Source organism: Hylobates moloch, unplaced genomic scaffold (assembly GCF_009828535.3).
Source record: "Hylobates moloch isolate HMO894 unplaced genomic scaffold, HMol_V3 SCAFFOLD_44, whole genome shotgun sequence".
NCBI classification, from domain to species: Eukaryota; Metazoa; Chordata; class Mammalia; order Primates; family Hylobatidae; genus Hylobates; species Hylobates moloch.
The window spans coordinates 986,225-1,011,035 of NW_026652319.1; the positions used below are offsets into that span (position 1 = coordinate 986,225).

The 24,811-nt window shown below is 41.5% G+C and overlaps 1 protein-coding gene and 1 pseudogene across 3 annotated transcripts in view; both read right to left on the reverse strand.

Annotated features, from left to right (window-relative positions):
• The window catches only part of LOC116463610 (voltage-gated potassium channel subunit beta-1), a 494,700-nt gene that overhangs the window by 131,298 nt on the left and 338,591 nt on the right, over positions 1-24,811 (reverse strand). The window lies entirely within an intron of this gene.
• On the reverse strand, positions 16,519-17,172 carry LOC116463612 (large ribosomal subunit protein uL22-like; annotated as a pseudogene).

Here is a 24,811-nt window from a genome sequence, read left to right on the forward strand (position 1 = left end):
CCTGAAAATAGTCACCAAAAATATAAATAATGGTTGTCCATCTAGGCGGTAAAATAGTGGTTGATTTTTAGTTTTTACATATTTATATTTTCTAAACTTTTTGTTCTGAGCACATATTGCTTTTGTGATGAGAAAAAGAAAGTTACTGTACTGAGAAAATAGAACCACATCCTCTTAGTTGCTAAGGTCAACTACACAAACGGAATGGGATGAGACGGGGCAGGACCACTTTATAGGTAAGACGAACCCTTGTGAAGATGGACACAGAGGGCTGGGCTGGCAGTTTGAGGGCTCTGGGCCCTGCAGTAATAATCAGGAAGACTGGATAGCAGAAGGTGGGAAGGCATAGAAGGCATGTTTTGGGGTGGCTTCATCTTGCCTAGGCTGAGCCTAAGATGGGACCGTGACTTCTCAGGGTTTGGACAAATGGAAAAAAGGCTCTTGTCCAAGACTGATTGCATGACTCAGCAGGAGCCCCTCACTGGGCCTGCTTTTTACAGATAGAGGGAGCTTCTAACCTCAACAGCGTTCATATTTCTTTTGCCATTTTTTAAAGTTAAGTCTCAGAGGAGTTTATCACCATCTAGCAATGCTAACTTGCCATTCATTACCAGGTGCTGAGTCTTCTAGGCTTGTCTAAATAACTGAGCTCTCTTGAGCTTTGCTCCTGAATCTTAAGTATATCTCTTTTATGGCTGATACCTTCCTTTCTTTTTATTTTCCCAAAACAGATACATGCAGTATCAAAGCCATCAAATTGTTTTGTATGAAGTAATTTCTGGCCACTCTCCCTCCGCTCCTTCCTACTCCCAAAAAAAGATTTTAAGTAAAACTGGAGAAAGAGAAGTGTAGTAGTGGGAAGCTGGAATCAGCAGCAAGGACCTCTGGCTTTAGGGCTGGACTTCACCTGTCACTTGCACCGGGACGTACCAGGATGCACTGGGATGCTGGGATAGCTGCTTAACTTCCCCAAGCCCCACTGTCTTCATGTATAAAATGTGCATACATTTAATGCTTACCTAACCTATTTATCTCACAAAAAGTAGTTGTGAGATAAAGCATGTGAAAAGGTTTGCAGAGCTTCAGATTCTTAACCTACGCTAGTTATTACCATGATAATAACTGTTGGGATTAATAGTTTCAGAAGCTGCTGCGTAAGCTGAAACAAGTGGGGGACAGACAATCCATCATTTGTATGCTGTCAAGGGGAACAATAGCCTTCAGTTCCATGGACTGATGGACAGACTTTGTAGTAAAATCAAGTTATTCCCACCGTTAAGAACTTGGTTGAAGTATTCTTTGTAGCGAGTTATGCAGTAAAGAAAAAGAGAACAGACTAAGAAATATTTTTAATAGAAGTGGAGACAAATGTTTTGTGAAAAAGAAAATTATTAAGCAGTCATTGTGCTTTGAGACCTTCACTCAAATTCAGGCCAAAAAAAGGTACTAGGAAGTAATTTCACTTTAAACTTTTCTTTAAACTCCAATATACACGTTTTCACAGGGGAAATCTCTTGCTACATCAACTATGCATTGTATTTAGGAAGAGCCATTATAATATAAAGCAAAGAATCCTAAATCTGGAAGTGAGGTAGGTGAATTTTGGTCCCATCTAACTGGAGGCCATGCACCTTGGTTAATCCAGGTCAGGCTCTAATCACACCTGTTGTTTGGTACACAATTGTGCATGGGACCACCTCCCTTTTTTTTTTTCTTTTTTTTTTCTTTTTTTTTTAGACAGAGTCTTTCTCTGTCACCCAGGCTGGAGTGCAATGGTGCGATCTCAGCTCACTGCAACCTCCACCTCCAGGGTTCAAACGATTCTCCTGCCTCAGCCTCCTGAGTAGCTGGGATTACAGGCATGCACCACTACGCCCGGCTAATATTTTTGTATTTTTAGTAGAGACAGGGTTTCACCGTGTTGCTCAGACTGGTCTTGAACTCCTGACCTCATGATCCGCCTGCCTCAGCCTCCCAAAGTGCTGGAATTACAGGTGTGAGCCACCACGCCCAGCCCCCCTTTTTGTTTTAAAAAGTCTCCCATTTTGGATAATAAATTATATGATCACCCTCATCAAGTCTAATTAATAGTTATGTGTCATTAAGCCTTATACCAGAAGAAAAATAGAACTCTCTTCTGCAGGAAAGAAGAGAAAAATAAGTCAGAAGTAATTGTCTGGGCTCACCCCTTCCCCCTACCTGCCCACTATCGTTAAAGCTCTCCAGAGGGTAAAGAAAGAATAGAAATAACCAGAGAAGTTTGTGGAAATCTCAGAATGAGTGCTTATTCCTCAGGTCCTTGGATGCCCAGAATAATTCCAAGCCCTGGATGGAAGCTCCCCATTAGCATGACTTGACCAGAAGGGCAACATGGCATGGTGACCAGGCTTCACTCTGGCAGCCTGGAAGTTTCCTACACTTTCTCCCACTTCCTCACACCATTTTGGGAAAAAGAAAAGAGAGGTTCCTAATAGAGGGTTTCACCTTTTAAATCAGAAGAGATGGAATTAGCTTTGAATGAAATATTTTAAGAGGTTTCTCACCTGCCATCAGCGAGAAATAGATTTTTTCCCCATATCTAAGTAGTAGAGGTAAATGTTATCCCATCTGTACTTATATCTTCAGAGCTTGGCATAGGGTCAGGGGCAGATAAATCCTCAACAAACGTTTGTTGAATGAAGCTTCAAATCATAAAATGGACAATAAAACTCTAGACTATTTTAGTACAATTCTACCGAAATATTAAAACATTTCCTGAAATAGTATTCATAGTTATAGTTACCATAATAGGTGGAGGAAAAAACCAACAAAGGAATTTAGAGAATAATCTTTGTTGACTACTGAGCCTTCAACAGTGATTAGTTTCCTTGTGGTATAATTACAAGCTGGTCTCATATATTATAAGGATTTAGCCTTCCTTCATGGCATTTTACATAAGCCACTGCCAGAGGTAAGCTAATATGTTACATAGGTATACATGTGCCATATTGGTTTGCTGCACCCATCAACTCATCATTTACATTAGGTACTTCTCTTAATGCTATCCCTCCCCCAGCTCCCCAGCCCCCGACAGGCCCCAAGTGTGTAATGTTCCCTGCCCTGTAACACTTTTCCTTTTCTTTTCTCTTTTTTGTTTTTTTAAAAAAAGTCAAACCACAATTTGCTTCTCCAAACACTACTAACTAGTGTAAAAAAAAAAAAAAAAAAAGTTGGAAATCTTTGGAGAGAATTTGACCTTTTCTCTTAATGCTGCCTTGCCAAGCAATCATTCTTTTACAAATGTATAGAAGAACATATTCTAGAATGATCTTTAATTTGGCTCATTTTGGAGAAAGTACTTTGGAAAGTTGCCTGCAGGCCTTTGTTGCTGTTCTGAAAGAGAAAAGGCAGATTTCATTGGGTGGCTGTATTCTTGGTGTAGCGAACCATTAACTGGAGGGAAATTGAGTTCTAATTGTTAGATATAGAGAATGGAAATCTAGACTCAGACCCTCATTTTGTCTTTTCCATGGACTAAATGAATGAACTTGGATATCGAGGGGCCAGAACAGCCACATTTCAACACCAAGATGCATCTATTAGCTGAGGCATTCTTAACTTGAATTTCACTGCCTCTCCATAAAAACAGAAAGGAAAAAAACCTATGATTCATGAAGTACACTTTCAATGTCAAGGACTGGTTCAATCATAGAGGATCAGACGCAGAATTGCTGGTGAAATCCAGCTTGCAGCTGGTTCATCTGGTACTTGCACAGTTTGCACATACACGTATGCATAAAGGGCCCAATATATGTGGAGAGAAGAAGAGTTAGCAATGAAGACACTTGTTTCTGTTTACATTCTATTTCAGTTTGAGGCTTTCTGTTTATTTACCAAAAATCCATAGTTTGATTAAAGATGTTTATAGAGAAGTGGTGACTAGCTCTGAGATCCCCCATGTCAAGATACCTGAGGATTGGGCCACCTGCAAACAAGAATTATATAAACCCCCCAAGAAGGAGATTTTCTCATTAGGAAACCTAAAAATTCAATAAGTTCTCTTCTGTGCAGTCAGTCATGGATGATTTATTGAGTAGCCCTTGGGCATCACTGTGTCAGGTTCTAAGGGTATAGAGGCAGGGAGGACAAGTAAATAAGCATCATTCTGTGACATGGTGAGTACATAAGAGAGCTAAGTAGCGGGTAGGATGGGAGCAGAGAAGTGAGTGAGAAACTCTGCTTGATGGTATTTGAAAGAGCCTTCCCAGGAAGAAAGGATTTGCGCTAAGACCTGAGTAGAGAGAAGGTGTTCACTAGGTGAAAAAGTGGGGACAGCGTCAGAAATAAATTTGAATAGACAGCCATATCTAAACAAGAAAGTACACTGTATATACATTGCGGGGACCACTGTACAGATGAACCAGTGGGTCAGAGTAGAGCTGGGGATCCTGAAACAAAGCTAGAAAAATCTATTAGAACTAGAGTGATAAGGGCTTGAATGTCCTGTTTAATTTGAAATGTAATCTGTAGGTGATGGAAAGCTTACAGAGAATTTAAGCAAGGATAAAGTGTCATCCAATTTGCATTTCAGAAAGATACTGACAGCAGAGTGGAGGACGGATTGGAGGAGGCTGTGATTGGAGGCGATTTCAGTCATCTAAAGAAAAAAGTATCAGAGTCTAAACTAGAGCAGCTGCCTTCGATTGACAAGGGCTCTCTCTCTCTAAGGAACCTGAGGCACAGTGGCGGTTATCTTTGCAGGCTGCAGGGTTTCACAGGCTCTAAACACATTGCCTGTGCACTTAGCAAATTAAGGAATACCACTCCTGGAAATATCCTCAGGAAATTTAGACATTTTAAAGCATTAACATCAAACTTTTGTAATCTTTTCTTCTGCTTTCTGTATCACTGACAGATATCTTACTTTCCCCCCTAGGAAGTGTTGAAAACAAATGAAAAGCTCACATTTGGAAATTACATGGAAAACTAATTGTGGATTCATCTCAACTCTCAGGTGTTTAGAACTGCGGCCACCACAAAGAGGACCCCCTTATGTGGAAGGCGTGCGAGGGTGTGGTATGGCCTCAGTGGGGTGTGCAGAATAACCAACAATGCTGGTAACTGAACTAGATGGTGGTGGTTAAGCGCCCAAAGGAAGAGTTATGGTGGAGAAGGTGGTGCAGTAATTTTATACTGCTTCTGAAGTGGATGACTGCAGGCTGTTTTACAATTGAATGATTTCTATTTTTCTGCTTTTAATGATGGAAATTCTAGTGATAAAACCTGCCCACCTCTTAAGTTTTACTTTGTGGTCTACCCTTTCAAGGCAGATTCAGCTCATCAGGAATGGCTTCCAGCAGCATTAGAAGGGTGTGTTCAGTACCCTGTTCAGTATGAGTTTCCATCTCTAAGCAATTTGGTCATCTCTTTCGGGCAGCTCTGATCTCATAGGCTGTGTTGTCAAGACTCAGGCTGGCCACACAGATCTTCCTCTGAATAACTTTGCCATGTCCTGCCAATGCCAGCTGCTTGCATTGTAATTTAGTTTCCTCAGTTCACATTTAGGAAGACTAAAGACTCTCTAAAGAGAACACCCTGTCTTAGGCATTCCTAGCACATATTTGGTGAGAAAGCTATTGTATGGGCTCGCTGCAAACCCACAAATGGCCCAGACTTGACGTCACACATACCCCAGCCTTTCCCCAACACCTCTTTACGACACTACCATCTGCATCCTGGAATGAAAAACTGTTTTTATTTTTTCTGGAAAGGACGTTTTCCAGAATTTTTGTGGGTGGCCTTTCCATACAGCACACCTAACATGACTGAAACACCAGATAGACCACGGGCTCCTTGGGAACAAGCAGCCCCTGGGAGATTCTTGTATTTATTAGGATGAGGGGAAAATGAAGGCTGCTGGTGTATCTTTTATATCCAATAAAATAATCATGAGTGTAAGCTAAATAAAAAATCAATGCCCAAATGTTGCCCCAAACACCTGCTAAGGCAATGTGAATGGAAGAGGGAGGCATTAAAGAGAGAGAGCTTGGTGGGTAGGAGACTGACGGGAGAAAAAAAAGCAATGAGAGAACACATCTGGGTGGCCAATCATGGCAGAACACAAATGGGTGGCCAGTGCGGCTGCTCAGTCCTGAAACAGATTGGCCTGTTCCTCAGTGCTAGGGGACAGCCGTCTCCAAAATGGGATGGATATGCCTCAGGAGACAACCCACTATAGTGTGGGAAGAAAATATTTGGAGCACTCATGTTTGCATCTCTAATCCCTTCTTTTAAAAATTTCTACTTTCTGTTATTTTTTTTAAATTAGTATATATATATATATATATATATATATATAAACTTTAAGTTCTGGGATACATGTGCTGAACATGTAGGTTTGTTACACAGGTATACATGTGCCATCGTGGTTTGCTGCACCTATCAACAAATGGTGCAGCATTTGTTGCCACTGCACCATTGTTTTAAGTCCCTCATGCATCAGGTATTTGTCCTAATGCTCTCCCTCCCCTTTTCCCACCAACCCCTGACAGGCCCCAGTGTGTGTTATTCCCCTCCTTGTGTCCATGTGTTCTCATTGTTTAACTCTCACTTATGAGTGAGAACATGTGGTGTTTGATTCTCTGTTTCTGTGTGGGTTTGCTGAGGATAATGGTTTCCAGCCTCATCCATGTCCCTGCAAAGGACATGAACTTTATAGTGACTATAATATGAGCATAGTGGTACATGTATATTTTTTAAAATAAATATTTGTTCATTGGAGGTGCCTGCTTTTCCTGATTAAGGTACACAATGAAAGCAATTTGAAAATATCTACTATAGTACAAACCATCCGTACACTAAAGCTCTTATTTCCAAAGAGCTTACATTCTAATTAGGGAGCTGAATAAATATATTTATGTAAACAATCAATTATTAGTTGTTTTTCCCCAGATATACACACACAATGAGTGTGGTAATGGTTCTCAATGATCATGACAGATGTGGCAAAAAGAATGAGTAGAATGGATATAAGGAACAAAGAAGCTCCATTTACCCTGTAAAAGGAGGGGTCCCTGGGGGCTGAGGTTGTAATTCTTGTGTGGGCAGGGTTCTTAATACACCAAAGTAAAGTAATTTTTAATGTCTCTAGAAAAAGAAAAGGGAAGGAAACATATGCATCGTCACATAGACTGTGAGCCAAGCTGTTATAGTTTCCCAGGAGGCAGGGAGCACTGTTACATAGCATAGGAGAAAGGCATTGAAAACTTCAATAATTCCATTTCTTCAGAAAGACAGCTTAATTTCCCACATGAGCCATTCCTGAGGTCTTTCTTCCAGTTAGTATAAACTAAATGTGCAGACGGTTCAGACATCTGCAAAATAAAGAGATTCAAATCTGCATGGTAGGTATCCAGGTACTCACAGTAATGCTCTTTCTACAGAGAACTTGGGCCAAGTTCTTTACATATATTACCCCATTTACTCCCGATAATCAACACATGTAAGTTGCTGTCTCCCTCATTTTTTAGAGGAGAACACTGAATCATAGAGAAGTTCAGTGGCTGATTCAAAGTCTCTTAGCTAGTGAGTTTTAAAGTGGGGATTTTACATAACTCTGCCTTACTCATGATGTCATGAAGTTCTCAAATACTTTACAGAAGGAGGCCTCACTCTGATTACCCTGTGCAGTTTCTGGTAGCCAAGTGTGTTCTCTTGCTTCAAGGAACAGTGGCAATTACTACTCCTCAGTCCAATATTTTTACATGTACACATCAATTGTAAATACCAGAGCAGGAGCCAGCAACAAGTCCAAATGTTTTATGATTCTTACCATATGTGTTTGATTGTGTCATTACATCGCCTGTCCTAATTAAGAAGAAACGCATCTGAACTGAAGTAACTGGTTATGTGAATGCCAGAGCCACTAGAACAAAATCCTCATGAAGCTCAGGTTTCCCAGCCCCAGCATGGCTTGTACAACTTCTTCTTGAGTGATTCCATGACTGTGGTCCACCCCCAGTTTTAGAATAATTAATTGTCATTGGAAATGTCAAAAAATGAATATTGCTGCCAAATATATACTCAGGCAGATAAAGCTAACCCAGAAAATTTGAGGCAATAGGAGCAACAGGCTTTATTAAATAGTGTATTTGTCAGAAAGATTTAAGCCCTCTACAATGTTCTTTGGGTCCGGTAATTGGTGGAAGAGGATGGAGTCACTGGAGGCAGAGAGGAATAAGTTGAATTATTGAATGATTTATCTGGTTGACTGACAATGGTGTGTCGCGTTTGAGCTCTTTGGTAAGTGAGGCCACATATAAGCAGAACTTGGTAAGAAATGCCTCGTACTGACTGAAAAGATACATTTTAAGTATAGGAGGATGAAAGTGGCTGCCCTGTTGGATGTTAATATTTTAACATTTTAACTTTACAGTTTTTAAATTAAAAATGGAAACAAAACATTGTTTCTATTTTTTTTTCAGAACTTGTATAGTCTATATGTTAAAACAGATTTATCTGAGCTAGCCCTACCTGCCTTCAAATAGCAAGGTTAGTGCTAGCTACGCATAAAAAAATCATTCGGGGCCAGTCAACCCATTAGGATGATCAAAGGTGACTTCAGAGAAGAAAAACAAACAAGTTCTGTCCAAACAGGAGTGTTCTTAAGCCTTTCAGAGTCAGCTGAAACAAGGTTTACACAGCCAGATGGCCTTACAAGAAGCTTCTGGAGTCACTGTATTGTTTAACGTTCTTATTACCCGTCACCAGTACATTGTTTCGACTTCTAAACTTCTTTGAAGTAATAATTTAGTTTGGTCTATCTTTCAGAAGCACCAATCTTGGGCAGGACTGAGTAGGTATTTTCTACATATGGTAGCAAGGTATGAAATAGGAAGGAAGGTGGCTGCTTTTCCTGTGCACTGGAGGAATCCGTCTCTTCACAGTCATAAGTCTGTCCCTTTATGGCTGGTCTCTTAGATGTTCTCCACATACCATTTTCAGAAAACATATTTAAATCCAAAGAGAGCGAGCTTCCCAGAATGAAGCATTCTGCTTTGGAAATGTTCACTATAAATCCAGAATCCATTGTTCCCTTAGGAGGAAAAAATAAATAAATAAAACAAAATTTGCAGCACTAGCTTCCTTTTGAAAACAGTACGTTGGAACCAATGGCCTTCACAAATAACAATGTCTGCTTTTCAGACTGCACGTTACAACACAGCTGAAAATTTATTGGTTAAGTACACAAAAAGAAGAACAAGCCATTTGTTTCGATCAGTGAAAATTGTACTATGTATGGTAAGTACTTGTCTGGAAAAACGATCACAACACTCTTGGGATTAAAGAGCACAGGTCTATTAGTTCAATATTTTGACCAAAGAAACTAAAGAAAATTAATTTAGGGAAGTTCTACTTCGTGTCTGAAGGTTATATGAAATAGAATGCATAATACTAAGAAAAGCCTGCATTTTAGAAGTTCACAAATCATCATCTCTGGTTATTTAAGAATATTTCCACGTTTGCAATGAGCTGCTTTCAATAACACTAGATGATTGACACATTAATCATTACATTCATTTATATCCTGGACCATTTCCAAGTTTGCATTGAATACTGGAGCAAGAACTCCTGCTACTTTCTTTCTCGGAGTTGAAGAGAGAAGAATAAAGCTGGTAAACAAAAATATGCAAAGACTGGAAATTAATTGGCAGTTACAAGGATAAGTGCAGCAACTGTGCTTGGGGACATGTGCTGAGGGTAACATGAAGGCTGAACAGCTTAACCTCATCTATATGGGACAAAAGTGTTGAACTTCTCTATGTGATTTGGCCTCAAACATTCTTTTTTTTTTTTTCTTTTATCCCCACAGAGCTTGTCTTCACTATGTTCAATTGTGATAGGGAGTTGACAAACGGTTGCGGTGGCAGCTGCCTCCCTTGCACAAGTCAGCTGAGGAAGAGGTCCCCGTTCACCTCTCCTCTGCCCAGAGTCAACACTGTGTGATAGCTTTCAGGCTGAAACACCTCCAAGGCTTTTCATTTCTATCTTAGCCCAACTTCCCCCGCCCCTTCTGGTCCCTACCTTTGAAAATAGACTTCACTCTTGTGGGCCCATTTTTAGAACATGGCAGAATCAACACTTGATTTATTCCAGCTCCCTCAGTACTGCTGAGCTCCATTCTAGGATATTCTAGGGGAGATGGTGAAGCTAATACAAATGAAGTTTGTATTTCCAGGTTTCTCTTCTCCAGCATAAGCCAAATCCTGTCTCTGTAAGACAACTGTGCATTTGTATAGCACTGTCTCATTTGAACCCACTATATTCATTATTCTCATTTAAAGTGGGCAGGGTACATATTGTTCTCATTTAATGGTGTCTAATTAACACTCCAATAGTTAACTGACTTTGTAGAGAAGAAATGGAAGGACAGAGCCAGGTCCCCAACACAGGTCATCTAATTCCTGCACTTGTGGTCTCTCCCTAACCCATGGTGTTTCTCTCAGCTGGCAAAGGAAACTTATTAAAGATATATAAAAAAGGCTTTTATCTTTAGCATCTTCTTCCTGGTGCTGCTGTGGTAACCATTTTCAGCTTGGCAATTTAAGACAGGTTCCAATTTGTACAGATGAATAGATTAATCACGTATTCCTTAACTAGATTCAGCTATTTTATTTTGAACATCCTGTCTTCAACCCTCTCTAGAAAGAGGGAATGGAGGAAGAAGTAAGACCTTGCCACTTAATCTGTCATATATTGGCTGATATTATTTAATTTATAAGCATTTATTAACACAGAGTATGTGTTCACTGATGTGCCATGCAAGAATAGTAGCATAGGAAGCAGGACTCTCACGTCGAAAAAGGCTGTTCTATAGGTTGTCAGACAGAAATCCTGACTTGATATAATCATTATAAGAAGCAGCACAGGAAGGAATAAAAAGCTGAGGTGTGCATATCGTTGCTAGGGGTTGGATTAGTAAGAGAAGGGTACACAGAAGAAGTGAGACCTGGCAGTCAGGTGGCATTTCAGCAGCAACTGGGGGAGAAGGAGGGCATCCTGAAGAGAGAGGGTGTGGCTACAGAAGGTGCAGAAGTGATATGAGTGGGATGTGTTTGCTCTGAAGAATAGACATACGTAAGGGGTAAAAACTCCAAGGAGATCATCAAGTAATGCCTCCTTACAAATAAGTTCAGCTGTGTTCATCTGAGTAAGTGCCATCTCCTTTAAGGCAGTTTCCTTGGGAGACAAGTTCCCACCATCCTGCCTGGCGCAAGTCTGTTCTGGAGCCCCTCTTAGAGGGGGTGATCCTCCAACTCCAATGTGATCTGCTGCTTCCCAAACCTCTGACAGAAGCACAGGAAAACTCCAGGCCTAAATGGCTTTGGTAGTAAATTCTAACAAATACTGGAGAGAAAAATAACAGCCATCCCACACAAACTCCCAGAAAATAGAAAAACAGGGAAAACTTCCACTTTATCTTATGAGGTCAACATAACCTTGCTATTAATACTAGATAAAGAAACTACGAGAAAGCAAAGTTACTGACCAATCTCACTAATGAGCATAGATGCCAAAATTCAAAGCAAAATGTTAGCAAATTAAGTTCAGCAAAATATGAAAAGGATATTTCATGACCCAGTTGGATTTACATCAGGAACATAAGGATGGTTTAAAGTTAGATAATATAAGGGGAAAAAAAGCCCTTCGATCATTCCAATAGTTGCCACAAAATTATTTGCTTATATTAACATTCATACATCACAAAAAACATCTTAGTAAATTAGGAATAGAAGGGATTTTCCCTAATCTGATAAGGATATTTCAAAAATTCTACACCATATATTATACTTGATAGTGAAATGTTAAAAGCTTTCTCTTTGAGATCGGGAACAAGAAAAAGAAGGCTATTATTATCATTATATTCAATGTTGTATTGACTGAACCAGTACAGTAAGGCTAGGAGTAGAAAGCATAAGCATCAGAAATTAGTAAGTAAGTGATAAACTTGAGCCCAGAAATAGGACAGAGTTTTTCTGAAACGAGAGACCACTGAGTCAGTTTAGCTTGAAATCTACCTTTTACAATAAGACACAAATTCTAGCCAGATTTTAAAAAATGTTTTGGGAGGAACAATTTATTCATTCCTTCATCAAATACTTGTTGAGTGCCTGTCAGATGCTGCTCTAACCCCTGAGGATACAGCAGTGAACAAGGGAAAGGTGTTTTTCCTACTAGGTAGCGAGACTGACAATAAACAAGTAATCAGAAACATACACAATAGAATTTCAAATGATGTTACAGCGACTGGTGGCAGGGGCGGGAGCGGCAGTAGGAAAATGGCTGGAGAGAAGGAGAGACCTCAGACGGTGGATGGGAAGTCTTCTCTGAGGTGTCTGTGAGTAGGGCCCGAATGAGAAATCATGCTTTATACCAAGAACACTTCAGTTCTTTTCTCCAAGCTAATTGATGTATTTTTTACGAGAGTGGTGGGCGCAACCCTTAATAACAAAACACCTATTTTTGTCTCTGGAGATCAAAACATTTCTTCTTTTAATGATCCATAAGTTTCTGGGCATTTGCAAACTATAGAGGCTGAAATACTAGTTAATAATGATGATCTCTGTGGAGCTCTTGTTCTCCCATGTGCCATCACTCTGCCCCTCCTCTGTGCCATCTAAGTCACATGACTTTTTGAAACGTAAATACAGTTGGGATTGCTCTACTTTCAGGGAGATGTGAAGTAAAAATGTTTGCCTGGTCAATGTCTCAAGCAGGTCTGGAACCCTGTTCTGTTAGAATCATCTTTCTACTTTGTTTTATTTTCCCCATAGGTGACAGGCTATGCTTGAAATCTTTGTCCTCTGGCCCACAATTCTCCCTCCCACATTTTGTAAAGGTATTAAACCCAGGGAGAAGCAATTTCAAAGACAGCTCCTCAGTGGAGATAAATAAATGAAGCACTTTCCTCAAATTAGGGAAGTTCTTTTAGCTCTCTTAAAGCAGCAAAATTTGTTGCCAAAGAGTCACTCTTTTCTGAGTTCTGCTAAATTTTCTAAAATAACAAAATGAAAGGACCATAAAACAAAAGGAAAAATTTTAACAATGGGCCAGTGGGGCAAATGAAAATACTGATTAAGTACCCTTATACCATGTTAGGAATTTATCATGTTTTAGTTAATCTCGGATGTAGATATAATTATCCTTTTTTTATAGATGATAAAATAAGGTTCAGAGGGTTAAAGTTAAGTAACTTGCCCAAGGCCAATCCAGTAGAAAATGACAGGGCTGAAATGTCAACCTGGGTATTCAAATTCCAGAAACTTTCTTGCCACTCTACCACATTACATTGTTGACCTTCAGGGACTGCTGTCCCAGAATGGCTATTCCCATTATCTGTATATCTTAAATACCCCTCCCCTGGAGCATATCCCTGTCCTGCTCCCTGCCAGATAAGTATCAGAAACTGAATCACACATCTAAACTGGAGGTCTGACTTAATGATGCTCCCCAGGTTTAGACATTTACAGACTGCTCTTGTTCTGGGAACACTCGCAACTGGGAAGAGTGGGGAAAGTGTATTCAATCACTGTAGAAAGAATCCACAAAGAAACGCCAGGCGCGGTGGCTCACGCTTGTAATCCCAGCACTTTGGGAAGCCCAGGCGAGTGGATCACGAGGTCAAGAGATAGAGATCATCCTGGCTAACACAGTGAAACCCCATCTCTACTAAAAATACAAAAAAAAATTAGCCGGGTGTGGTGGCGGGCGCCTGTAGTCCCAGCTACTCAGGAGGCTGAGGCAGAAGAATGGCGTGAACCTGGGAGGCGGAGCTTGCAGTGAGCTGAGATCGCACCACTGCACTCCAGCCTGGGCAACAGAGCGAGATTCCATTTCAAGAAAAAAGAAAGAAAAAAAGAAAGAATCCTCAAAGAAAAGTGGAGTTTCTTAGCTGCCAAGGAAAAGAGTTCAAACACTCTCCCTCCTTTTTTTAAGACTCTAAACTAATCAAATATACCTTTGATATAAAACCTTTCATTTTATGGACATGTTGATCTGAAAAAGTCATGAGTATGCTACCATAAAAAAAAGTAGGGTTTTTTTTCTAAGTCAAGGAATGCTTAGACTACTAAAAATTAGCCTCTTCTCTACACAACTGGCACCCCAGCATTCCTGCCTCTCCATTCCTGTGTACCTGCAAATTCTTCCTCTGGTCTATCCCTCAGATCTGGGGTGGGTGGGAGGCACACTGCTAGTAACAGTCTCTACCAGAGGCTTCTGATCTCAGCTAGAGCTGCTTTCATAGGTTTGAAGAAAGCCCTTTCATTTCCAGACAGAAAAAGTATGCAAGTGTCCAGTCCCCCTTTGTGTTATTATTGTTGTCTTTGCCTAAACTCCATTTGGCAACATGGTATGTAGTTTGTCCAAAAAGGATATGTCTGTGTAAGCAGGGATCGACACCCATTTTTCATAAGTATTTTCAGCTTTGCAAGACATATGGTCTTTGTCACAACTATTCAACTTTGCCATTACAGCAAGAAAGCCATAGACAATATGTAAATTAATGGGTGTGGCCATATTCCAATAAAGCTTTATTTACAAAAACAAGTGGTGGGCTGTATTTGGACAAGTGGCTATAGTTTGCCAACCACTAGTATAGAATAACCATTTCCCCAAGTGCATAAGTAAGTGGTTCTCACTACATGGTACTAAGATCAACAGCATCAGCATTATCTGAGAAAACTGCTTGAAATGCAAATTATCAAACCTTGGCATGTATCTAAATCACCTGGCAGGCTTGTGAAACACAGAATGCTGGGCATCAATCCCAGTATTTCTGATTCAGTAGGTCTGGTAGGAGGTCTGACAATTTGCCTTTCTCGCGGGTTCCCAGATGATACGGATGCTGCAGCCTGGACCACACTTGGAGAATCACTGCCATAAACAGATCTCTTCCTGTACATGGGATCTGGGGTGGCAGGCATATGGTCATAAGAATGCAGTAGTGGCAGGAGCTGGTTTAGGAGGAGCAGTTGGGAGATTCAGACTTGCTTGTTCCTCTAATTGACTTCTTGCTGGGGTGAGAGTAGGACAGCCAAGGAGGCAAAAGGAGCCAAGGTCATGGCAAGGCAAGGAGCTTCCGGAGCTGTTGTCACCAGGAAGCTCTTGAGAGAGAGAAACTTCCAGAGAATTCGACTGTCCCTTTCACTGCAGCTGCAACTGGCATTGGTTGGCTGCATTTCTGTCCAGGCACGGGAGAGGACAGGGGAATTCTCTGAGCCAGGTGAGGAGGACACAGGGAAAATTTACAAAGACCTCGCTTGTCATGAGAGGCTACAGCATCACTGGACCCCACTACTTTGCTGTGATGTCAGATCATATACCTTCAGAATTGACTTACTAGACATGTGGCTGTGGAACTGGAGGCTTCAATGAAACATCTGGTGGGAGGGAACTTACCAAAACACCTCCACCATCACAGCCCAGTCTCTCTCACCTGCCAACACTTCCAACTTCCTAAGACTAGGAGAGCCGAGATTCTTTAATCATTAAATGCCCCTGATGTGAAAGGACAAACTTGTCAAAGCTGGAGGTTGGTGTGCAAAGAGCTTGGACACTAAGCCCTCAACTGTTGTGGGGTTCTCAAGAGATTTGCTGTGTAGCTGGTGAACAGATGCTGCAGAGAGTTTGAACTGTGAGTGGAGCTGCCCACAGGATGTGAGGCATGTGAAGCATGCTCTTGCATTTTCTGTTGTGAAGAATGTGAGCATAATTATTTCCATGGCCGCTTGCTCAAATAGCATTTGAAAATTTACCTCGACTTCCTCTACTTTGGCCTTAGCAAGAAAGAGACCATTATGCAACTCACACTTGTATCACAGTGATGCAGTCTTGGTTGGGCCCACACCAGAACTTCCCAAGAAGACAGACTGAAGAGAATCAGCTCAAGGTCACAGAGTGCTGGGAAACATGGTGTTAGAATATTACTAGGATGTCTAAGGACCAGACGGGGAGAAGAAACACTGTCCTTGCTATACTGCTCTTTGCTGTGCGAGGCTCTTTGCTCTTTGAAAGGGCTCTCACAGTCCCAGCTCAGAGCCTTCATCATCCTTCCAGGAACTCTGAACCTAATTTCAACCCTGGTTCCTGTTTACAGACCTCACTCCAATCCTATTTCAGGAGCAAATTTTTTATAGGATTAGCTCCAGATACAAGGTTCTACTTCCTTTGATTTTTACCGGGTCTGCAGGGTTCTGGCACTGGTTACCGTATCATATGTATTTCAGTTAACAGTTGCCAGGTGATCCCTGATGCCTCCCCTGGTCTTCATGAACAAATTGACCAGACTTCTTCCAAGCATAGATGACAGAGTGACACCTTGACCATAAGACATTTACGTCTTTTCTACAGAAATGAAACCCAGCATAAATAGCATCGATATGTTTTTTAAGTTAACAGATGGAACCTGAACTTAGAGAAGAATTTTTAAAAGTACAATAACAAATATGCGGTGAATTTTCTTTTTTTTTCCTATTAATTACATTTATTTTAATGCTGAATTTACTCCCGTGCCATAAGTTTTTGTTTCTTCAGTTTCTTCTGGGATATCTTTTTCTTCTGGGCAACCTCCTCTTCTGGTTTAGGAACAATCTGTTCGTTTTCAGTAAGGATCATCTCAATGTGACAGGGAGAGCTCATGTATGGGTTAATCCGACTATGAGCTCTGTAGGTCCGGCGGCGCATCTTAGGTGCTTTGTTCACTTGGATATGCTCAATGACCAGAGAATCTACATCTAAACCCTTAAGTTCAGCATTACTTTCTGCATTTTTAAGCATGTGCAGCAAAAATTCAGCACTCTTTTTGGGCTACCGACCTTGTGTCCAGCCCCACTGCTTGGCCTGCGCACACCTGCCAACTCCACCATTGTAACGTCGGAATGGTACACACTGTTTCTGTAAAGTGACACCTTTAAGATACTTCGTGGCTTTTTGTATATGCATACCATTGATGGCCTGAGCAGTTTCACGAGTGTTCTTAAAGTGAACACGAAGATTGGAACCTCTTGATTTGCATGATTTCGTGGAGTTCTCCGGGTCAAGTGAATAGCGAACCATTTTCACAGATTACCTCAGGCTGCTTAGGGAAAGAGCGGTGAATTTTCTTTACCATTTAATTTAGTCTTAACTTTATTCTTCTAAGAAAAATCTCTAACTCTTCTCTTCTGTAATGGTTTGGATTAAAAAAAAAAATAAGTCCATATCCTGCACACATCTCCAAGAGTGCCCGCTCATTCACACCATTTTCGGCATTCAGAGTTGCTTGGTCTAAAACACTGATTCACCCTAATGGCTTCGAGATTGCCCCTGCTTGTTAAGTATGTTTATATTGTTAACAGTGAAAAATCTACATTTTTCTTCTTACATTGGTGAATCCAGATCTCTCTAGTAATTGTCCTTTCCATTTTAATCTTTGAATGTATTAAAAATGAGAATTAATCTTGAAAATCAATCACTGTAACTGAACAATAAGGAAATGGCTAAAGACATTACACTACAGCTATATAATGGAATATATGCAGCCACCAAAAATGTTTTAAAATTATACTAAATAATGGGAAATGCCACTGGATTAAAAGATAGGACTGTACATTTTTATCTGAGAACATGAAACCCCATTAAATCCCCTGCATCACTCTCTATTTGCTCTTGATCTCTATTCTATCCCTAGACCAATTCTAACCTTTAGGCTTGTCTCTCTGTCCAGCTCTGTACTCATTCCCTAAGGTTCGATCACAACATTCAGCTCCCTGGCTTGGCCTCGGGCAACCCCTACAGCACAAAGGTGGTCATTCTTTGTTTTTTCTGGCCCGGGGCTGCTTCAGCAGTCACCCAGCTCCACACTCTTTTGACTCCTGGGACCTCATCCCTGTGTCGATCACCCTGGCCACATCTGCCCTGACCCAGCCAACCTTCTAGAATGCATAGTACTTTTCAATTTGAAGAGGAAAATTTTGTAAGTCTACAGAGATTGTAGAGTAGCATACAGGCAAAAAAAAAAAAAAAAAAAGAGAGAGAGAGAGAAAGAAAGAGAGAGAGAGAAAGAAAGAAAGGAAGAAAAAGAAAAAGAAAGAATCAAGCTCAGATCCTCCAGGATCAGCAAAGGATAAGGAGCTGACATGAAAGGGAAGCTGGGCCTTGCAGCCCTGGCTTTGGTTCTCAAAGATTCATCTTTCCTTTGGGACCTCTCCCATTTGCTCCAAGACTGTTGGTGGTCAACATTATCTGGTAAGGGAACCTTTGAGCATCTGGCCCCAGTTTGGTAAAGAAATTGGTAGATTTCCTCAGAGATGAGGTGAGGTGACTTTAAACAATGCCCTGTGTCTAATAAGTAAATTCGACCTAATTTTACACTTATATTGATAATCATGTTACAGGTAGTTAGATAGGCATGAGCAGGGCAGGAAAGGGCTCTTTCCCCACCCACTAGGAATGTCGGGTGATGGTTTGGCAATTATCACATTGCCTCTCTAAAAGTGATAAATTGGCAGCCAGTACCAGGGAGAGGTCATTTCCTGATGGTCCACACCTGTTGCACTGAAGTGTTAATTGAATGCAGATGCCAGAGACTGTCATGTGCATTAAGAGACATAATGGCAGAGAATGACCTTCCAAGGGCACATCACTGGAAAAGGGAAGAAAGCCCCAGATGGGCATTTGTGCAACTTCCTAAACACACTGCGTGTGCTCACCTGTCAACGGCAAGGAGGGCACTGCGCATGAAGGCATCCCACCCTAAAGGAAGAATCATGGGAAAGGGGCCAGCATATAAAGTCCTAGGATCACGGTTAAACACCACACTTGTTCTTCAAGTTGCTCACTTGGGTCTCTTCCAAGAGTACCTTTTCTTTTCTGTTCTAAAGCCTTTTAAAATAAACCTCCACTCCTACTCTGAAGTTTGCCTCGGTCTCTTTTTCTGCCTTATGCCCCTCTGTCAAATTCTTTCTTCTGAGGAGGCAAGAATTGAGGTTGCTAGAGACCTGTATGGATTCACTGCTGGTAACTTGGATACCTTCCACCAGTAACAATCATGATTGAATTATTTGAAATACCCATTGCTTAGAAGCTTGAAAGCAGTAAGAAGAGCCACACAATTTCTTTGACCTAAAGAGGTGATTAAATCTTTCATGATTTATAATTAGAAAAACTACATTAAAAAAATTGAAATCCAATCTGCAGAATACAACAAATACACAAAATAGAAAGTGCTTATTTTAATTTATAGATATACTTAATGAGCTAATCACAGGGAAATCATTGCTTATGAGAAAGAATAAACTTCTGAAAGAGTCTAACATTCAGAAAAATGTCAAGAATGTATTTTGCTGTGTTCATTTATAAAGTTATCACCTAAATTAAACTTCCTTTTCTGGTTTTACTTAAAATATTCTACAAAAGTTTCTCTTAGTATAATTTATTTTGCCTTTGTGTCTTCTAAATTAGGTAACTCTGCCATATCTGACATTTTATTTAATTTTGAAATAATGTTTTAAATATGCTTTTTTGAAAAGTGTATTAAAATAATTATTTTTATTGTAGGCAATATCTATATCTTTAACTTGGATGCTTTTCTTTTTCTTCCATCCAACCAGCTCCTCCTTTTGTCTAAAGTAGAACACAGACTAGTTTCTTCTCTGATAAGCTTCTTTCTAAGCTAATAGACTTAAAGATCTAGAAGGCACTAAACAGCCAGGCATTTTAGAAACAAGGAGTGGGGGCCATGGAGACTGTGAGTGATGTGGCTTACTGGAGCAGACAAGATTCCCAAGGTAGCACTTTTATCATCATCCTCATCTCTGAGCTTCCTCAGGGCACATGTTTCTCAAACATGGGTGCCTCCCTCAAAGCCCCAGATTTAGAAAGCCCTAAAGGTACTCTGACTGGCACTTTGGCATTGGCAGGAAAAGCCAAAGTCTTAAAGAAATAAACGACATTAAGGCAAAATCTACTTGCACAAATCTTACTGAGATTAAATTCATGAGGAGGTTGGTTAGGAGAAAAGTCCAATCCAAACAATTTTATTCTTTCTTGTTTTCTTTTCCTTCCCATGGGGCCAGCTGTTGGAAAGGTATTGAAGTAGAAAAAATAATATTCATTGCCTAATTTACCCTCCTTCCTATGCTTTTTCACCTTCCAGGTGCCCCTACCCCTTCAGCTGCCCTCCTTCTCCTGCCAGCAGAACAAAACCTCTCTGAGGAATCCATTCCAAGGGAGTTTTCACAGAATGGAAGTTTTCTGAGGAGGACCCAACTTCATCTAAAAGAAGAAATAGTACAAGTTCTGATGCGGTTCCTGTGCCAGTGTGAATATATGAAACAAGAAGCCTATCCCAGCACATCTTTAACTGTATTCCCTGGCACTTAATGACTCTGCCTACCACATGAACCATCCCTGCCTCTAGAAAGGTCCTTATTTCCCTTCCTTTCTTTCTACTCATATCTCATGTTCTCATTTCTTCCTAATTTGGTCTCCTTGGAAATAGACTTTTTTCCTTTTGCACTCTATTTTCCTTTGGTGCATTTCTCCAAGAGCAAGTTGTTTCTAGAACAACCTTTGGTCTGAGACCCAGGACTTTTTGAGAGCTAAAGGAGGCAAGAGAGTGATCAAGAAAGGGAAAATCAGGCTTTTTAGCAAATCATTCTTTACTATTGGGCTGCTAGGCTGCAGAGTAGAAGGACATTCAGGCAAAGAGTTCACTCAGAGGTATTTTCTGAAAGTTGAATATACTCTCCTTAGTCACTTCATAACATCTTGTAAAAAGACAACGGTGAAGCAAATGCTGTATCAGCTTTAGCCACTCCGGGTTTCACCATTTTCCAACAAGCTGCCATTCAGTTGTCCATTATCCATTTTTAGCAAAAGGTCAGTGCACTTATTTAATTGCAGAATAAAAAGTGTCTAATTTTATACAACCCTTTAATCTGACTCTTCAAGTAGGATAGAGACAAGCCTCCAACATTTAATGTTTCCTGAATCAAATCTACTCTGGGGCTCATCCACCCTGAAAACAACCACCCAAGTACTAAACACCCTTCAAATGACATCTTGTCTAGCTGTCAGAACAGAAAAACTCAAAGCAGCCCTGATGGTGACAGACTGTAGCATCCCTGCCAGCGTCTGGAAACCTGGATGCCGTCAAGTGGCAGAGCTGTGAGGCTCAAAACCAGCTCAGGGGCGAAAAACGCTGTTGGAAACCACCCATCTCTGCCGATGCCTATCAAGCTGGCAAAAGAATCAAGCTGAGAATAATTTTTTTCTTTTTGGCTAGCATATTGAAATCTGTAAACCTCTTCCTGCAGAACAGAAGCTGTTGAAGTTAATTTTTTTCTGACTTGAGCCAGAGCACATGGGAAGAGCTTGAAACCTAACTTTGCCAACTATCAGGGTGGGGTGAGGAGAATTTATCTTCACAGTGATGTTATTAGAAAGAAACAAAATGGCCTGTAGGGTGACCAACTGTCCCAGTTTGCTCAGAACTGAGGAATTCCTAGGATGCCAGACTTTCAGTGCAAAACTGGGATAATTCTGGGCAAATCAGGATGGGTATTTATCCTAAGAGTGGATTGAAGTGGCCTAAATTACAGTGCTAAGGAGTTTAGGCCTCATACAAAAGGGTTTCCAGGCAAGCAAAATTGTAAGGGACCATCTTCACCCAGGATGAAAACACTTGAAGCAGATTATCCATTCATTTATACAAAAATTCTAGTGGCAGGAAATGTTGAATTGTTAAAAGTAGAAATAGAAATTCCAGCTGCCAAGTTGGCCTTCAGGCCAAAGGTGAATTGACCCTTGGGAATGTACCTACTCCTTGCTCCCAACTATATAGCTGCTCTCTCTGAGAACTCTGCCACGCCCCCACCCCCAATCTAATCTCTTCACACTGCCTATTTTGCAAGAGCAGCTCTCAAAAAAGACTTGACAAGGGCTTTTCCCATCTGATGGCCAGTAAGCATCATACCAGAAGTTAATAGTTAATAACCTGCTTACAGAACCAACAAAGTTCAGATGTAGAAAGCACCCGAAAGCTCATCTAGCCTGGGTTTGTCAAAGCCTGGCATCAGGCTGACTGTGTACAAATCACCAGAGGATGGTTATCCGTCAGTCTAAGCTAGGTTAGGCTGTGCTAACAAGCTCCACACCTCAGCGACATATAACAAGCCCTCAGGCTTCTTTTTCATTGCAGGTAGGCAGGGTGCTCTGCTTATGGTGGTCACTTGGAGATCCCAAAGTGGCTGATTGCAATGCCAGAGAGAAAAACAACTTGGGACAGTTTCAGTTTGGCAATTCCATGCTCCAGTCAGGAAGAGACACTGGCCCCTTCTACTTCCCACTCAATGGCCAGAACTGTTCCTATGGCCCCACCTCACCACAAGGGGGCCACAAAATGCAACTCTATTTGGTTCCCAGAAGCTAGTGGGACAAAAAATAGTCGGTAAATGGCGCCAACCAGTATCACAAGAAGACTAGAAAATGCAGGTTCTCGGGGTGGAGCCAAGATGGCCGAATAGGAACAGCTCCGGTCTCCAGCTCCCAGCCCCAGCAACACAGAAGATGGGTGATTTCTGCATTTCTGCTTGAGGTACCGGTTTCATCTCACTAGGGAATGCCTAACAGTGGGTGCAGGACAGTCGGTGAAGCGCACTGTGCGTGAGCCGAAGCAGGGCGAGGCATTGCCTCACTCGGGAAGCGCAAGGGGTCAGGGAGTTCCCTTTCCTAGTCAAAGAAAGGGGAAACAGACGGCACCTGGAATATCGGGTCAGTCCCATCCTAATACTGCGCTTTTCCAACGGGCCTGGAAAACGGCACACTAGGAGATTGTGTCCCGCACCTGGCTCGGAGGGTCCTCTGCCCACGGAGTCTCGCTGATTGCTAGCACAGCAGTCTGAGATCAAGCTGCAAGGTGGCAGCGAGGCTGGGGGAGGGGCGCCCGCCATTGCCCAGGCTTGCTTAGGTAAACAAAGCAGCCAGGAAGCTCGAACTGGGTAGAGCCCACCACAGCTCAAGGAGGCCTGCCTGCCTCTGTAGGCTCCACCTCTGGGGGCAGGGCACAGACAGACAAAAACTCAGCAAGAACCTCCACAGACTTAAAGGTCCCTGTCTGACTGACAGCTTTGAAGAGAGTAGTGGTTCTCCCAGCACGCAGCTGGAGATCTGAGAACGGACAGACTGCCTCCTAAAGTGGGTCCCTCACCCCTGAGCAACCTAACTGGGAGGCACTCCCCCAGTAGGGACAGACTGATACCTCATTCAACCGGGTACTCCTCTGAGACAAAACTTTCAGAGGAACTATCAGACAGCTGAATTTGTGGTCTCACGAAAATCCACTGTTCTGCAGCCACCGCTGCTGACACCCAGCCAAACAGGGTCTGGAGTGGACCTCTAGTAAACTCCAACAGACCTGCAGCTGAGGGTCCTGTCTGGTAGAAGGAAAACTAACAAACAGAAAGGACATCCACACCAAAAACCCATCTGTACATCACCATCATCAAAGACAAAAAGTAGATAAAACCACAAAGATGGGGAAAAAACAGAGCAAAAAAACTGGAAACTCTAAAAAACAGAGCACCTCTCCTCCTCCAAAGGAACGCAGTTCCTCACCAGCAACAGAACAAAGCTGGATGGAGGATGACTTTGATGAGTTGAGAGAAGAAGGCTTCAGACGATCAAACTACTCTGAGCTATGAGAGGAAATTCAAAACAATAGCAAAGAAGTTAAAAACTTTGAAAAAAAATTAGAAGAATGGATAACTAGAATAACCAATGGAGAGAAGGGCTTAAAGGAGCTGATGGAGCTGAAAGCCAAGTTTCGAGAACTACGCGAAGATTGCAGAAGCCTCAGTAGCAGATGCGATCAACTGGAAGAAAGGGTATCGCTGATGGAAGATGAAATGAATGAAATGAAGAGAGAAGGGAAGTTTAGAGAAAAAAGAATAAAAAGAAATGAGCAAAGCCTCCAAGAAATTTGGGACTATGTGAAAAGACCAAACCTACGTCTGATTGGTGTACCTGAAAATGATGGGGAGAATGGAACCAAGTTGGAAAACACTCTGCAAGATATTATCCAGGAGAACTTCCCCAATCTAGCAAGGCAGGCCAACATTCAGATTCAGGAAATACAGAGAACGCCACAAAGATACTCCTCGAGAAGGGCAACTCCAAGACACATAATTGTCAGATTCACCAAAGTTGAAATGAAGGAAAAAATGTTAAGGGCAGCCAGAGAGAAAGGTTGGGTTACCCACAATGGGAAGCCCATCAGACTAACAGCTGATCTCTCAGCAGAAACTCTACAAGCCAGAAGAGAGTGGGGGCCGATATTCAACATTCTTAAAGAAAAGAATTTTCAACCCAGAATTTCCTATCCCGCCAAACTAAGCTTCATTAGTGAAGGAGAAATAAAATACTTTACAGACAAGCAAACGCTGAGTGATTTTGTCACCACCAGGCCTGCCCTAAAAGAGCTCCTGAAGGAAGCACTAAACATGGAAAGGAACAACCGGTACCAGCCACTGCAAAAACATGCCAAATTGTAAAGACCATCGAGGCTAGGAAGAAACTATAGCAACTAACGAGCAAAATAACCAACTAACATCATAATGACAGGATCAGATTCACACATAACAATATTAACGTTAAATGTAAATGGGCTAAATGCTCCAATCAAAAGACACAGACTGGCAAACTGGATAAGGAGTCAGGACCCATCAGTGTGCTGTATTCAGGAAACCCATCTCACGTGCAGAGACACACATAGACTCAAAATAAAGGGATGGAG